Consider the following 17,399-nt stretch of genomic DNA (forward strand, 5'->3'; position numbering starts at 1 on the left):
TTGTAGCTGGATGGGTTACAGAATCGCAGTGCTATGTTCACAGCAGGGGGATGTACCTCATAATGGCAAAGGTAAGATATAGCTAGCCAGCTGTGTATGTTTTTTAACCCGTTTCCCCTAGGATGCCATCAAGACTCAAATCGACTGTAACCAAAAGCAGCTCATGGTTTCCTTGCCATTTCATAGTAGGTTACACAGTCTTGTCATCTAGCTGGCATTTGGGTCATTCCATAGAAAGTATTAAGTTTGAGTCCACAACATTCAAAGGGGCCAAGGAAGCATAATAAAACTGTCAGTAATGTTTTCAATGTCTGAAGCCACTGATTCAAGTGTACTGGTTAGCATGAAGCAAAATACAATTAAATAATGAATATACAATTTGAATATTTTTAGCTGTTTTTGTTAAATTACAATCATTTTCTCATGTCCACTCTGACCATTTCTCAAATTCATGTAAGGTAACACTTAAAAAATATCACATAAATCTCAGACCTTTATTGTTTTTATGAGCAAAAATACTTCCCTGTTCATATGAAATGTGTTAATGAAATTAAAAATGCATAATTTTTGGTAAAAAAAATAAAATAAATATATATATATATACACAGATATCTATACACACACACACACACATATATATATATATATATATATATAATTATATATATATAATATTTGGTTATGATCAAAAACCTCAAACTTCCAAAGTCCAATCTTAACACTTTCCATGGAATGAGCCGCCTGCACTATCTGTAATTTCAGGTCCATCATAGTCAGGCTCTGTCTGCGACCCAGCTGAAACCATGGGTGTCTGTGAAGAAGGATGGAACCGTTGTGTGCGGCCACTGCACATGTAAAGCAGGCCTTGGAGAGGTCTGCTCCCACATCACGGCTCTGCTGTATGCACTAGACTCCGCCGTGAAACACCTGGAAGACAGAAGCTGCACTGATGGGCCACGACAGTGGGGACAGCCTCCCTTGAAACCAGGCAAAGCTCTGTTCGAGGAGGCGAAATCGATTGATTTCTCAAATCCTGCTAAGAAGCACTGCGGTGTACAGTACAAATGGGTCAGTTCAGATTCAGGTCCATCTGGGAAAAAAGTAGGTGTGTCAACAGCAGCCATAGAAAAATTCTACAAGGATCTGGACAATGCAACCCCAAACCCTTCGGAGAAGAGTGGTCTCCTACGCATATTACCGCAGTACAGTCACCAGTTCCAACCAAAGATGGTGTCTCTGGGTCTACCACAGCCTCTACCTGAGTTGTACAGCGCTCAGAATCGTAAGTCTTCTGCCGTCCGTCATGGCATTCATATTCCCCGCGAGTGGGACGTGACGTCACGTGCAAAGGGTGAATACACGAAGCAATCCTTTTCCAAGGGGAAACAAAGCTGAGCTGAATGTGCGCATGCCATGGAAGAAACTGCTCCCTGTGATTCATTCATTGTGGGCACACGAAGATTTCATGCCTACAGGGACTGAAGAGTCAAGTCTGAAGAGAGTTGAGCAGGACAAGTGTACGGCGCCATTGCATATAAACGAAGCTGTCATTCCTCTTAAGCTGGACACAGGAGCAAAGGCCAATTTGATGAATGAGCCTGACATCAGAGCCATGAAGGTAAAGCCACACATTCATCCAAATTCTATCCTGCTCAAGGCCTACAATGGAGAGCTCACCAGCACCAAAGGCATATACAGACTCAAGGTGAGAATTCAAGGAAAAGAACACTACCTCATGTTTGTAATAGTTGCAGATGGACATAACTCACTGCTAGGTGACAAAGCATGTGAAGATTTACGCCTAGTCAAGAGGGTGTACTGCATCAACGCCAATGTATAGAATGCCATGGAGTCAATAGTGGATCAGTATCCAGACATCTTCAAAGGGTTTGGTGTCTTATCATTCAGCTAAAAGATACAGCTAAAAGATGATGCACAGCCAGTCGTCCATGCTCCTAGGTGGGTTCCAGAGCCTCTAAGGGACAAGCTGAAGAAAGAACACCACCGAATGATGTTACTGGGAGTCAAAGAAAGTGGGGGAGCCCACAGAGTGGGTGAAATTGATGCTATGTGTCAAGAAACACACTGGTGACCTACATGTGTGCATGGATTAGAAAGACCTAAATGCCAACATAAAGAGGGAACATTACCAGATTCCAACCAGAGATGAAATAACAAGTGAGATGGCTGGTGCAAAGTTCTTCCAAAAGTTGGATGCGTCCCAGGGCTTTTGGCAGTTGAAACTGCAATAAGACAGCACAAAGTACCGTATATTCAATACACCATTTGGCCACTATTCTTTCCAACAGATGCCTTTTATAGTCTCTGCTCCTGAACTGTTCCACAGGACTATGGAGCACATAATGTAAGGCATTGATGGGGTATGTGTGTATAATGTATGTGAATGACATCGTGCTATTCAACACTCGAGTAGCACAATGAGAGGCTCATCCAAGTGCTACAAAGCATTCAGAAATATGGAATGAAGTTGAACAGAGCAAAATTTCAGTTTGGTGTGAACAACAACACTTTTCTGGAAGACGTGTAGCGCCCACACCCTATTCTGTGTCTATAGACGCTGTGAAAGGGAATAAACTAGGAAGGTGAGGCTATGGGTTCGTATACAAATACTATTCTGAATAAGATATAACTATATACCCAGCAAAATGATGCGTAATGAACTCAACTTATTATTCAGAATGAAATAACTGGACCAGACAACCTCCTTATATAAACAGGTAATGCACTGAATTTAGGAATGCGAATAAAGTTGTGACAGCAGCAAATGCAAACAGGTGCACAATTCTCAATTATGTCAAATACCTCAAAAAAGAAAATGGAAATAAAGAAGTTGACTCCAGTCAATAGTTGCACAACCAATACCTTTGTGCATCCCAAGTATACTAGTGCTTTTGAGATGGGAAAATTATCTAATATATATATATATATATAATTCTAAATGTAAATAGAATAGAGTGGGAAAGAATTTGTATAAAGCGAGACCAGGATTATGATAATAGCATTATATCTATTTAGTGGACATTAGTATAATAGGGAAAAAATGTAATTAGTATGCTGCTAGGTACCACTCTAATAATAATACTCGGAATATATCTACATCTATTTAGTGGACAATATGACACTAGCTGTGAGTATACCTCAAATAAAGCTAACTATCTATAGCTTTTAAATAGATTGGGCCTAATTACTTTGACTGTAAGCAGTACTATAGCAGATACTCTACTTTAAATTGACCCCTAGGAATGTATTGGCTATACTGTAACAGAGTAATTCACCTTGTGCTTTAAACCAAGTGCACGTACCTTTGCAGTACAATAATATACCAAGTAAGAACAAAACACATAATACCTGTTGCTCAATATTGTCGCGGTTTTTCTATAGCCCGGGTAACTATGGATGGAGGCGGGGACTTTTAGGTGCGACAAACCGGGCTTCACCACCGTTAGCTAGATAGCTGCGCCAATGCTAGGGTTAGCCTGCTAGTTAGCTAGTTAGCCGTGTGCTAATGGGTTAGCAAGCTCACCTTGGGACCAGGGCTGGTGATGGAACAGGGCGGCTGAGCTCTAGGCGGGGCGGGAGATGGATGGCTGCTCTCCGGGGTGCGTGTCTCTCTCTCTCTCTGTACTCTGGCTCCGGTGTGACCGGGTGAATGTCTCTCTCAGTCTCTCTGGGGAAGCTCTCGGGGGTAGTCAGCTAGCTACAGGTACCGAGGCAGTCTGCTGCTAACACTACCACTGCTAGCCACCGTATCTACTGTCTAGCCCAGGATACGCTAGGTTTCCCTGCTCTATCCCACGCTAAGGTGACAGTCTACGATATGGTTACTAAACAGTTCTGGCGCTTTGTCTCTCCCGCGGTGTCTAATATAGTTGCGTCTGTGACAGCGCGAGCTAACCTGTGATTGGTCCTCTAGCTGCACGAGCCCAGTGCAACATTCCAAGTACATCCCCAGGCATTTCCCACTACACTGCCCCCCTCCAGCACTGTTGAGTCCCTTCAACATAAATGAACAACAGACTACAAAGATCAGTCTGATTAATCTAACATGATAAACGGGACAGAACACCCGCGAAATGAACTAGGCCCGGAACAAAGGGCGTCAAACAAATGTGGGTGGTCGCTATCCATACTGGACTCTTGTGACTAGCCTAGTAACCCCCAAGTCAACTAGTCACGTCCGTCAAAGTTAGTCTAGGAGCCAGGCGGGCCTCCGGACTGGCCGGCCCCGTCTGGTGGTGTACGGGAGATGGGACTCAGCGGCGTCGGCTTCGTCTCCTTCTGGATCAGGGGCGTTGGACTGCCCGCCCGGAGCACAGGCTGCTGTCCCACGACGTTGGGTGATTGTCAACTCGCCTGAAGAGTAGCTGGCAGCAGTGTGTTGGAGCGGCTGGAACCGAGCCGGGGAGCCTGGTGTGCTGGGTCCTCCATCGTTGTTTGCGTGGAACAGGTCCTCCAGCCGGAGATCAAGGTCTTCATCGATCTCCTCCTGCTCTGTCATTCCTTCGTACTCCTCTGTTCTCTGCGCCCCCGGCTCCTCCATGTCAGCAGCGGGAGGACCTCCTTCAGGTGTTTCCTGCGGCCCTATGGCTGGTGCTGGAGCAGACAACAGAGCATGGCGCCTCCGCTGAATCCAGACCGGCACGTCGTCTGAGAGGTAGGGTAGCAGTCGATCGTGGTGGAGGACTCTCTCCTTACGACCTTCCTGGACTCTGTACAAGACGTCTCCCATCTTCTCTGTGATGAGGCCGGGACCTCTCCACCGTGGCTTCAACTTTGGAGATTGACCCTTCTTCCTGGTGTCGTCCCGGACATACACTAGATCTCCAGGGTGAAATGTGCGTTGTCGAGCACGTAGGTCGTGGTCCTTCTTTCTAACTAACACCACTGGAGAGGCCCATTCCGAAGTGGATGGTGTAATCACTCCGGCCTCTAGCATGCTCTTCAGGTGCCGCTCCTCTTCCTGTTGAAAGCCCAGGGGCGTGCGCCGAGCCGGTTGTCGGACAGGTTGGCCTTCGCTAGTGTTGATTCGGTGCTGGACCACATCGAAGCGCCCCAGGTCCGCGTCACTGGCCGCGAACACGCCATGGTGTTCAATCAGGAGTTGTTGCAGGGCCCTCCGCTGATCCTCATCCAACCCTTCACTGGCGGACTCATACAGGGACGACAGATGGTCGGGCAGACCCATAGTTGGTGACGACTCCATCCGTCGGACTGTGGCTGGTTCATTTTTTCGGCTCATGTCGTCCTCTTGTGGGGCCTGAAGCTCCTCTTCCGCCTCCACTAGCACGCCGAGGCAGGCTCCTTTCTTCAGCCTAACTTCTTTCGGCATCAGGTTACACAGTCGCACAGGGACGTGTGGGGCAACGTTGACCAACACACTGCCAGATGAAACTCCCTCGGTGAGGCCAGCAGGCTCCAGGACGTCGGAGATACCTGCCTTGGGGCTTTCCACCACACCCCAGACGTCCTGCTCGCTCTCCGCTGATAGTGTCAAAGAGTCCTGCAGCAGTACGCGAGAGACGGCGTACTCCCCCACGGACGTACCCACGATAACTGTGGCCACTGGCTCCCCTTCGACGTAGACCTGGCCTCCCCCGGATACAGTGACATGAGCGGCCAACATGAGATCTAGGCCCAGGAGGAAGGGGTCGCGGATGGGCGCGACGAACACATCCCATTCGATGGTCTTGGGGCCCAAGCGGATGGTCACCCTATACTTCGGGGTTTCAGCCATGTCTTTACCCTCTTCAGCGTTACGCAGAATGGCGATTCCGACGCTCGGCTGGTCGGCCAGATTTAATCGTTGGAATGTGTCTCGGGACATCACCGTGGCTTCGGCCCCTGTGTCAACGATGCACTTCAGCTGCAGGCTGTTCACGGTGATGGGAATGACGAGACTGGGTCCATTCCCCGAGGCTCGGCCGAGATTGACTGATGGCTGCTCGCTGACCTTCCTCGGAGCCCTCGGGCTTGGTGACCGTGAGTTACACTCTCGCTTGAAATGGCCCTCCTCTCCACACTGGTAACAGGTCCCTTTGGTGCGGGAACTTGGGCTCGGGGACCGCTGCGCGCGTTGCCCCGTGTGCGCGTAGGTAGCCCGCTCAAGCGTCCTTCCCCGTTCCACTCCTACTTGTTCTTTGGCCATGTACCGCTCGATGTTTAAGAGCACCTTGTTAATGTTGTCGATGCCACTGGCCAGGGTCCTGAGCTCGGGGGTGCTCATGCTGTCTCCTACCGGCGGAGGACTTGGAGAGCTATCGCGACGCCGCTCGTCTTCCCATGCTACTCGCCGTATTCTCCCTTTTCCTTCAACCTCTCGCCCCAGCGTCGCTTTAAAGTCATACTCGCGTGCCTCAACCTTCCTGATTGCTTCAGCTAGTGTTTTGGGTTCTGCCCCCAGGACTTCATACGCGATGTTTTGGCTCTTCAGCCCGCGCAGAAAGGCTTCTGCAGCGTAGGCCTCCTGCAGTGTAACACCAACCTGCGGGTATGCCAGTGTGACAAGTCTCCTCACTTCCTCGCCAAACTCATAGAGGGTCATCTCTCTGGCCTGCTTAACCTCGCTGAGTTTACGGCGCGCAGTTCCCTCAGGCAGCTCTTTACCGTAGCGGCGGCGTAACTGGGTGATGAGCGCGTGGTAGTCATCTTTTATCGGAGCCGGCTGCGCGATGACAAAAGACATGGCGTTGTCCCTCAGTCGGAGATACAAGGCGTCCAAACAGGTCTTGTCGGTCCAGCCCCTCTTTCTCGCCATCCGTTCGAATGGTCCAACGAAACTATCCCAGTCGCCCTTACCATCAAAAGTGGCGAGGAGCTTGATGTCATTTTCGTGTCCTCGGTCGGGACCTTGTGAGCTTCGGTTGCCGCTCCGACTTTGAAGGTCTCCTGTCTGGCTCTGTTGACCTCTAGAGGAACCTGCCTGCCCTCCAACGCTGTCATCCAGCAGGTTTCGGCCGCCGTTGCTGTCCAGGGACATTTGGCCACCCTGCATCCCGTCGGGGGGTGGTACTGCAGTCGCTCCATTTTTTCCACCATGACCGATCGGAGTGCTGGTAAGTGGTGCGGGCTCACTGGGTCCATTTCCTGTATAGCGCAGGGCTGCTGGGGCCGCTTTGCTGCTCGGCCTGGCTGGCGTCTCCTCGTTGCGCCGGTCGCTCAAGTTAGCCACTGCGGCCATAGCTGCTGGCAACAGGTGATCAGCGCCGTCTCGCTGTCTGGCCCCTGGGTTCTCCCGGGCCGGGGTGAACTGCGAGAGTAGGCTCATGTCTTGCACCGTTCTGCTAGTTCGTTCTCCGAGCACAGCCCCTGCCGACCCTACACCACTATCGCTTTGAGGGCTACTAGGAGAAACCCCTTGCTTCACTACTTGAGCGATGGGCGACAAACCGGGAGGCTCACCTTGGATATCTGAACGATGACGGGCCCAATCGGTGCGCTGAATGGGAGGTGTGGGGGGACGAGATCGCTTAGCCACCGCTTCCGCTAGTCCATCGATATGCGCTGTGAGGGCCTCCATCTGCATCTCTATCTGGCGTTGCATCTTAACCTGGGTCTGGCGTTCCATGTTTTCCATCTGGCGTTGCATCTGAACCTGGGTCTGGTTCATGGTTTCCATCTGCGCCAGGAGGAGCTTCATCCAGGCGTGCTCTCCGGGGTCTTCTGTCCCCACACCAGCACCATCCAGACTCAACTCAGACTGTTCTTTTACATTTTCTTTGTCCTGTGACATTTTTATTTTTCCACTGATTTACGTGACTACTGAAGAAATTACAGTGCTTCACAAAATGGCTGACTCACTCAGTTGCTAGCTAGCTATAGCGATGCCGCCAAAAAGCTGCTAAATGCTGCTTTGAAATGCTGCAGAATGTCAATGCTAATTAGCTAGCGCCACTGGACGTCCTTTTGTGCACTTTCAGGGTGAAACTCGGTGAAAAACAATATCCTCACAGTGTGAATGGCGTTGAGAAACTAATGAGTCTTTTTATTCACTTTTTCGTTTGGGTTCCACTTCATAAAGAAGTTTCTTATTCACTTTTTTCGTTGGGGTTCTACTTCACGAAGAAGTACAAAATGGCTTCTTGCTAGCTGGGTTAGCTCACAGTGTGCAGGCTGAATTATGCCGCCATGTGACCGGGGCAGGATCCTCCGGTGTTGAGATTATGGCGAATCCCAACCTTTTATCCCACTTCTGACACCACTTGTCGCGGTTTTTCTATAGCCCGGGTAACTATGGATGGAGGCGGGGACTTTTAGGTGCGACAAACCGGGCTTCACCACCGTTAGCTAGATAGCTGCGCCAATGCTAGGGCTAGCCTGCTAGTTAGCTAGTTAGCCGTGTGCTAATGGGTTAGCAAGCTCACCTTGGGACCAGGGCTGGTGATGGAACAGGGCGGCTGAGCTCTAGGCGGGGCGGGAGATGGATGGCTGCTCTCCGGGGTGCGTGTCTCTCTCTCTCTCTGTACTCTGGCTCCGGTGTGACCGGGTGAATGTCTCTCTCAGTCTCTCTGGGGAAGCTCTCGGGGGTAGTCAGCTAGCTACAGGTACCGAGGCAGTCTGCTGCTAACACTACCACTGCTAGCCACCGTATCTACTGTCTAGCCCAGGATACGCTAGGTTTCCCTGCTCTATCCCACGCTAAGGTGACAGTCTACGATATGGTTACTAAACAGTTCTGGCGCTTTGTCTCTCCCGCGGTGTCTAATATAGTTGCGTCTGTGACAGCGCGAGCTAACCTGTGATTGGTCCTCTAGTTGCACGAGCCCAGTGCAACATTCCAAGTACATCCCCAGGCATTTCCCACTACAATATCACAAATGTAACAATAGCGGTGGGCCCGGACACTTTATAACACAAATAAAATAACCCAAAAGTCGGCATAAACAAATAAACGTTGCAGGTCTAGTCGTTGCTTGGGCGCGTGGTGACCCGCACACTACTTAGAATGGGCCCCTTCACTCAATAGAACAGAACGAGACAGTACTTGACGAATGTCTGCGGGTGGTCGTGTGGAACAAGTAGCGCTGCCTTGTGGCCAGGAGAGCTCTGTTCGTGTCCGGGAGAGCTCTGTACGCGCCCACGTAGCACAGAGCAGGAACGATGACCAAAATCCAATGATGAACTGCCGTATACGAAACTTAATGCGTGGTGCGCGTGACCGGATTGATGTACTGCCGAATACTATGGCTCAGTCCCATGAGCTACAGGCTACCCGGAACAAGGCAGAGTATAAACGATACAGATAAGCTAACTTGCCAGCATATTTGACTAGCAAGACACTCGTAAAGAACACAGGTCGTACAGAAAATAAAACACGTCTTACAAACGTGCTATAAAACCGAGTCGACTCCTATATGTTGTCAGTAAAAGACCGTATTTCGAATGACAGCTGCCGTCATTAAAGTATAAGTTAGATTAGCCTAACTACCCAAGCTAATCGTGGGCAATCAGCTAACGTATGATGACTGAGCTAGCAAATGAAGTTAACAGTGAGAATTTATGTACACAATCTCAAACTTCCGAATATAATCTGACTCAACATACCTTGCAATTTACACGTTTGATCAACGTATAAGAGTCGACTCTAACAGTATATAATTAAAGCCGAATACATGATAATGCTGAGACTGAAGGCAGTGAAATGCCATTTGACTTGAGACCTTCACTCGCTAACTCTAGAACGCCTTCTTCTTCGTCCCTAAAGTTTTCTCTACTCCCACCCCATCCAATCACTATAAAGATTTGCCCTTATTGACATTAACCAATAAATCACTCATATACCATACAGAATAGGTTGTACACTCGCTTTGCCGCGCGTGTGCCTGTGTACATTCCAATTAAACTTGCTTGGTTTTTTCTTTTTTTTGTTAGGCAGATGGGATGCGAACCTCAGACATTAGCAAATCCCCACTGACACAGTTAAACTACATGCATTTAACAACTGTACTAAACCCAGCCTTTTCTCACCTGGGCTACACATGCTGTCCGGGGCAGGTATGGAGCCAAACCAGAGCAAGATGAAAGCAATACTTGCGATACCCTGGCCTGAAAATAAAAGAGGTGTGTTAAGAGTGTTGGGAATAATCAATTTCATTGGAAAATTCATACCGAACCTGTCCTTAAAAACAGTGCACATGAGACAGCTGTTGTATGACTGTTACGGGACACTCAGGAAGGACTCAGGCGCAGACACAAAACTTGCTTCCATCTGACTTCAGAGTTTATTACAGGGGGCCAGCTAAGGCGACAACAACCAGTGGAGGGAATTGGGCTGGGGAAACAGGATTGGGGGCAGAGACCGTGGTTGGTGGAGAGGGACAGGCAGAGCAGGGATCCGGAGCAGGTGAAAGTCCAAAGAACAGGAATTGGAGGCAGAGCAGTATGAGGACCGGGGGCAGAGCAGGAGGAACTGACGGATCAGAGGCAACGATCTGGCAGGGTGGAAGTGGCAGTGCTGGTCTTTTATAGCAGGTTGGCTTGATTATGGAATGGGTTGCAGCTGGTGAGGCTCTGCTCACCTATCTCCACTCACACTCACACAGAGAGAGAGAGAGAGAGAGAGAGAGAGAGAGAGAGAGAGACAGACAGACAGACAGACAGACAGACAGACAGAGAGACAGACACACACACACACACTCGGGGAGTGGCTCAGGTTAAGCAGCTTTTGAGGTGGAGGGTGTGGAAGGAGAGACGGATGTAACAATGACAAATGTGATGTTCAGTTCAAGTTGACTGATAATCATGAAGAGGCATGGGCACGACTGAAAACCACTCTCACAACAGAACTGGCACTGACGTTCTTCGAGGTGTCCCAAAAAAGAAAAAAGATATTCACTGATTCATCGAAAAACGGGATTGGCGCTGTGTTACTACAGGCTAATGGAGAAGATTGGTGGCCAGCCACCTAAGAACGATCACCACGGCTGAATTTCGCTTTGCACAAACTGAAAGAGCTTTTAGCACTAGTATATGGATTCGAGAAATTCCATAGCCATGTTAATGGCCTACCAACGTTCGAGGCAGAGACAGACCACAAGCCATTAATAGCCATCGTCAAGAAAAACCTCAGCGAGATATCACCACAAATTCAAATACTGATGATGAACCTACAATGCTGTTTTTGTAGTGTATGGAGATACACACGAAAGCAAATGTTTTTATTTGCAGTAATAGGTATTTTATGTTTGACCTCTGACCCTCGATGTCTATTGGTTGTGTATGTTGTATAAATGTACGCGCGCCACTCTGGTGCGTGCCCTTGGAAGAAGACAGAGCAAGAGGGTCACTCATGTGTTTTTATGCCTGCTTAACGCAGTCGTTTTGTAATGTTACTACAGTCTAGCAAATAAAAGAGGAAGACCAAGATACACCTTGATCATTGTATAATTCAGTTATCCTGTAGATACACGACAGTTAGCTTTTGTGCAATCGTTGGGTGTTCAAACAGAATTGGAAGGGACAAGAAATCTTTTTTCAGATTACCAAAAGTTATAACACATCAAAGTCCATCCATCCATCCATCCATCCATCATCCAAACCGTTGCGGGGATGCTGGAGCCTATCCCAGAAGTCATTGGGCAGCAGGTGGGGAGACACCCTGGACAGGCCGCCAGTTCATCACAGGGCACACATCAAGGTGAAGATGCAAAATTAATTTTAGAAGAAAGACGAGCTGTCTGGTTGGCTCAAATTAGCAGATCAGATTTGACCACAGAGAAGCAAACCAACACCAGAGTTTGTTCAGATCACTTTGTCTCCGGGACACCAGCTGCTCTTTTCAACAAGGCGAACATAAGACTGGGCACCCACTTTAAACTTGAGACACAAAAAATTCAGGCCTCCTGCAGATTCATCACGGAAAAGAATCATTAGCGGTCAAAAACGGAAGCAACAACAGGCAAACCAAGATGAAGGCAATCAGACTCCTGTCAAGTTACCGAACAATAAGGAGGGATACATCAAAACCACATTGGTAACAAAGGATGTATCTTGTCAAACTGATATGACTTGTGAAGAGATTTATGACTTGGAAAAAAGGTATGAAAATGCAGTAGCAAAGCTTGATAAGTTATCCCTTACTGAAGAATTATTGAAGGAAGATGACAAAAAAGTTGCAGTATACAGAGGGCTTCCAGATTTTCTCACCCTGTCTTCAGTATTTAGTCTTGTTGAGCCATATATACCTTTAACACAGAGTTCCTTATTGACAAAATTTCAGCAGTTCATGGTCCTTTTACTGCGACTGAGGCTTAATCTGTCTGTTGAAGATATAGCATACAAATTCGATTTATCCAAGTCTACCATATCAAAAATATTCCTACAGATGCTAGACATTGCCTTTGTTAGGTTTTCGTTTTTTATTAGATGGCCAGAAAGAGAAGAAATATGGAAAACAACACCACTTACATTTCGACAGCATTTTGGGACCAAAGTGACAGTAGTGATAGACTGCTTTGAAGTTTTTGTGGCGAAACCTTTGAGTTTACTTGCAAGGGCACAAACATTTTCAACATATAAGTATCACAATACCATAAAACGTTTGATTGGAATTTCTCCACAAGGAGTCATAACGAATATCTCTAAGGCATGGGGTGGAAGAGCAAGTGATAAATTCATCGCTGAAAATTGTGGACTGCTTGATAATCTACTGCCAGGTAATGTCATTCCTGTAGATCGGGGATTTAATATTGAAGAAATTGTTGCCCTTTATTATGGAGAAGTTAAAATCCCAGCATTTACCAGAGGGAAGAAACAACTTGCTGCATATGATGTGGAGAGTACAAGAAAAATTGCCTCTGTAAGGATTCACATTGAGAGAGCGATTGGACTTGTAAATAGAAAATACAGAATTCTGCAGTCTACCCTTCCAACAGACTATTTAAATACAAAAGATGTTAATGGTGTAACAACAATTGATAAAATTGCTTTGGTTGCTTGTGTCTTATCAAATATTTGGAATAGCATAGTTCTTACAGAATAAATTAGGTTTCAAACTTTCCTTGTAAAGTACTTAGCTACAAGTTCTGGTTGGCTGCAAGTCCAGCCTTACCCAAGGCAGATACACCTGGCGACACAATCAGGTGCTTGGCAGCTGAACTCGATCGCAAGAGGGTTTCCATCAATGCCCAACCCTTTAACAACCAGGAAGGGCCCCGGCGTTTTCCAGCTTTCGTTCGGGAGGGGGATAAACTGAAGGCCAACCCTTCACTTCCCAACTTAGGCTCACTAAACTCAGCCAGGGATAGGGAAATGCGAGTGGACTTAGGCCAGAAGCTCATCTTCCCGACAGAGATCGCAACAACCACCTTGCGACCAGACCTCGCCCTCTGGTCCAATTCTTGCCAGTTCGCTTACACCACTGACCTGACAGTCCCCTGGGAGGATGCAGTTGATGAAGCATACGAGCATAAGAAGCTGCGGTACGCCAACCTAGCAGCCGAAGCAGAGGACAGAGGCTGGAAGGTGAAGGTGCGCCCTGTGGAGGTGGGTTGTAGGGGCTTTGTTGCCAGCTCCACAGCAAAACTCCTGAGGGAACTAGAAGTCAGGGGGCAGGCCCACAGGAGAGTGATCAAAGAACTAGCCAACACTGCTGAGAGGACTAGCCACTGGATCTGGATCAAAAGGAGCAACGCCGTCTGGGCTGCCAGGGTGAACAGCTAACCACAGGTCACACACCCAGGACCGATCAACCTGTGGTGGGCCTGCCTCAGCGGAGGGTGTCTTGTGATAAAAGGCTGAAACACCCTGTGATGCTGAGATACACAACTGATGTGTCCTGGTGGTGGCAATGTCACCTTGGCAGACAGCTCCAGTTTAATTCCCACCGAAACTGTTGCAGTGCAAACACTAGGGAATTTAACAACCAGTCCTTTTTTTTTTTAATCTGGTAGTAGGCAGTTCTTAAAAATTGAAGATGCTTCAGCAACAGCAGTTTTCCACATCTCTTCAGGCAGGATTCTTTCAATAAATACATCTTCTCTGTCCACAAGACAAAATCTCCAAAGATGGCTTCTTTATACAGATTAATCTGCCTCTGTATCTGGTAATAATATGCATAAGAGCTTGATAATTGCATACCATCACTACACTCAATGAGGCAAAAGTTTTTCTTTTTTAGGTCAGCTTCAATGCTTGAGTCATGTATGCAAAAAGGGAACTTTATTTCTAATGAACCAATCCCACAACAAGAACAATATGTGATTCCATCTGGGGATACACTCATGAAGGGTAGATCCTTTGAAATCACAAAGCCACAGTCCTTTACTTGAAAATGTGTATGTTTTGTAGTCATTATATCTTTATATGCATCAAGTGCCACTTTTTTATGGGTGCATCCCCATCTTGTTGCCTCAGAAGTGAAACTATATAAGTGAGGGTAACAAATTCTCTGGATGAGGCTTTGAGAAGAGCACTTGATATTTGTCCTACAGCAAGCTTTTAATGTTGATGAAGAAATACGCCCTGCCTTGAATTGTTGCCAAAGCTTAGGTTTTGCCTGTTCCCGAGTTAGCTCTTCAACACATTTAATTTGCTCATCAGTTACACTCAGGTCATTCTTTCCACAATGATCAATTAATTGTTTGTATGCCATGGCATATGTTTCTTCATCATTTAGTTCTGATAAAACCTTTGGCATCGACCTATTCAATGATGCTGGGATGTAGCTATCTGAACATGGCTCAATCATTGAAAGAATAACAGGTTTCTGTTTGTTTCCACTGAGACTTTTGTAAAACTTTATAATTTCATCATGTGTCGGAGGAGGTACCGCAGTAGTGGGAGATGGCTGGGTATTTCTTTGCCTCACTTACCTTTGATCAATTGTAAGGGCCAAGTCTCATTTCTTAGATTTAGGGGCAGTGATGTCTATTTCAGACACCGTACTGTAGGGCAGTGGTTTTCAGACCTTTTCAAGTCACAATCTCAAGGCACACCTGTATTCATATCTATGCAAAATAGCCTCTATAACCCGTTATCACTCTTATCACTCTGTAAACATTTATTCTTATTCACTAATGCCGAAAAAAAATTGACAACTACATTACTCATGAAATATTAACAAAATAATTCAATAATTCAGACAGGTCACACAATTAAAACTGAAAAGAGGGAGAGAGAAAAGTGTGTGTGTGTGTGTGTGTGTGAGAGAGAGAGAGAGAGTGAGAGAGAGAGAGAGCGGGAGAGAGAGAGAGAGAGATTCCATTTGAGAGGCCACACACAAAATGAGCTCCTGAAATGTCTTCCAACTTTTCGATGAAAAAAAAAGGAAACCGATAACCTGTGAACAGCAATATAAAGGTACAGAGATCGAAAAGGAAGACAAATATCAACAAAAATATCTATTATACCACCAAAAAAAGAGAAGATCTTCAGCACAAGGAACCTGAAATACAGCAAGGAACAAACCAACCAACCCTGCTAGCCTGACACAAAACTGTGAGCTGAGGTAAGAAAAGAGGCTGAAAAAAACTGGAACAAGACAAGAAAAGAGAAAGAAGACAGACATTTCAACTGCAACATTGAAAGAAGTGAAACAAAATCAAATCCAAAAGAACTACTGGCCTAAAACGTCAAAAAAGTAGCCAATCTTGTGATTCTGACAGTTGGAGCAGAGTGTGTTACCATGGAGATGGAGCCAAACAACTACAGCAGACACGTAGCATACCCTGCTAGCTCTAGAAGTGCTAGAGCCAAGAAAAAACACAAAGAGGAAACACTCTTGCCCAATACAGAGCAACTGTTTGCTGACTATATCTTTTATAACAACAAAAAGATTAAAAAAAAACCCAACCTCCTCTTCCATACGGAGGACATCAGCGTGTGGAAACAGTTAATCTGTAAAAACTACACACACATTACCAAACAAGGCATCGGTCGTGGTGGCCGCTTAACTGTGTGTCAAGATGAAACTGTAGACACAGACAACCCCCTGCTCACTATTACCTAATATACTAAAAGAGGTACAGTGCTGATACAAGGAAATGAGGCAAGCCTCAACTCCTTTGAGGAACTCTTCCCCAAGATGAAGGCAGAAATTGAAAGAGAGTGACCCAACAGCAGCATTGTAGCAGGACACACAGCATCAGAACAGGAAGAGGAGGATGACACAGTGGTCCCAGAGGTCACACAACCAGACCTGAAACCAACCACAAGTCCATCCTGCCCCGCCCATCCAACGCCTCCCAAGCTCTTTCAACAACTAAAAGAGAGCCTGTCCCTCTTGGAGCTGGACTTCACTGAGTTCAGGGAGCTCACTTTGGTCAGGCTAGCTGAGTCTGACACCACTCAACAGCTGAGACACAAGCTCCAGCAGCTGAAGCAGGACAGCCAGGAGGCCATGGCAGAGCTGAGGAGGGGGAACCAGAAAACTACCTCAGAGCTGAAGGAGACCCAGAAGAGACTCAGACTGTACGAGAGCTGGAGGAGGAGAACAGCACCCTACGAGCCCAGGCCCTGAAATTAAAGGTAGATACAACAAACAGGGACTGGAGCTTCAGCAAAGAGCTACAACAGATGAAGGACCAACTCCAGGAGAAGAGTTGCCATGTATCTCCATCCAGCTACACACATGCCACTGTCCCAACACCTACCCTCTCTCCTGCTGCCAAACCACCAGCTCCTCCTGACCCCAGCAACTTGCCCATCCCACAGCCTTCACCCACTTCTCCGACCCGGACACTCAGAGACTCCCCCCCCGGACACACACTCCCTCCCTGCTGCCCAACCCCTTAACACAGAGCCCAACCCTGGCAGACCAGCCAAACCAGAAGCCCAGGTGGTCCTAGTCATGGACTCCAACAGAAAATACTTAGACACAAAACACCTCTTTCCTGGCCTCATCACCACAGCTAAACGCTGCCGAAACACAGGCCAAGCCATGGAGCTGCTTAGGCAGGACAGATTGGGGAACCCCCAGTACATCATGTCGCATACAGGCACCAACGACCTCCACACCCTACGCCAGGGAACTGCTGAGGCCGTGACCAAGATGGCTAAGAGGGCCTCCAGAGAGTTCCCAGACAGCAGGGTTGTCATTTCTACCCTTCTCCCCAGGACAGACACCCCTCCACATGTCATTCACGAGATCAACATGGAACTCTCAAGGAGCTATGCATCCCTCCCAAACATCCACCTAACCCACCGCACCAACATCAGGACATGGGATCTCCATGACGGGCTACACCTGAACATGGTTGGGGTGAGAGCATTTGCAAAAACACTGAAGGATGTTACCCTGGATCGCAACCCCAACAGCCTCGCCCACACAGCTGCTTCTCCCAGAAACTACAGACCTCCCAGATACCAACAAGAAAGGCTTAGGAACACTGCCTCCCACCTTCCTGCAGCACCACGCCCCCCTGCAGCGCTCCGCCCTGATCCTA

Source organism: Lampris incognitus, chromosome 1 (assembly GCF_029633865.1).
Source record: "Lampris incognitus isolate fLamInc1 chromosome 1, fLamInc1.hap2, whole genome shotgun sequence".
Lineage (NCBI taxonomy): Eukaryota > Metazoa > Chordata > Actinopteri > Lampriformes > Lampridae > Lampris > Lampris incognitus.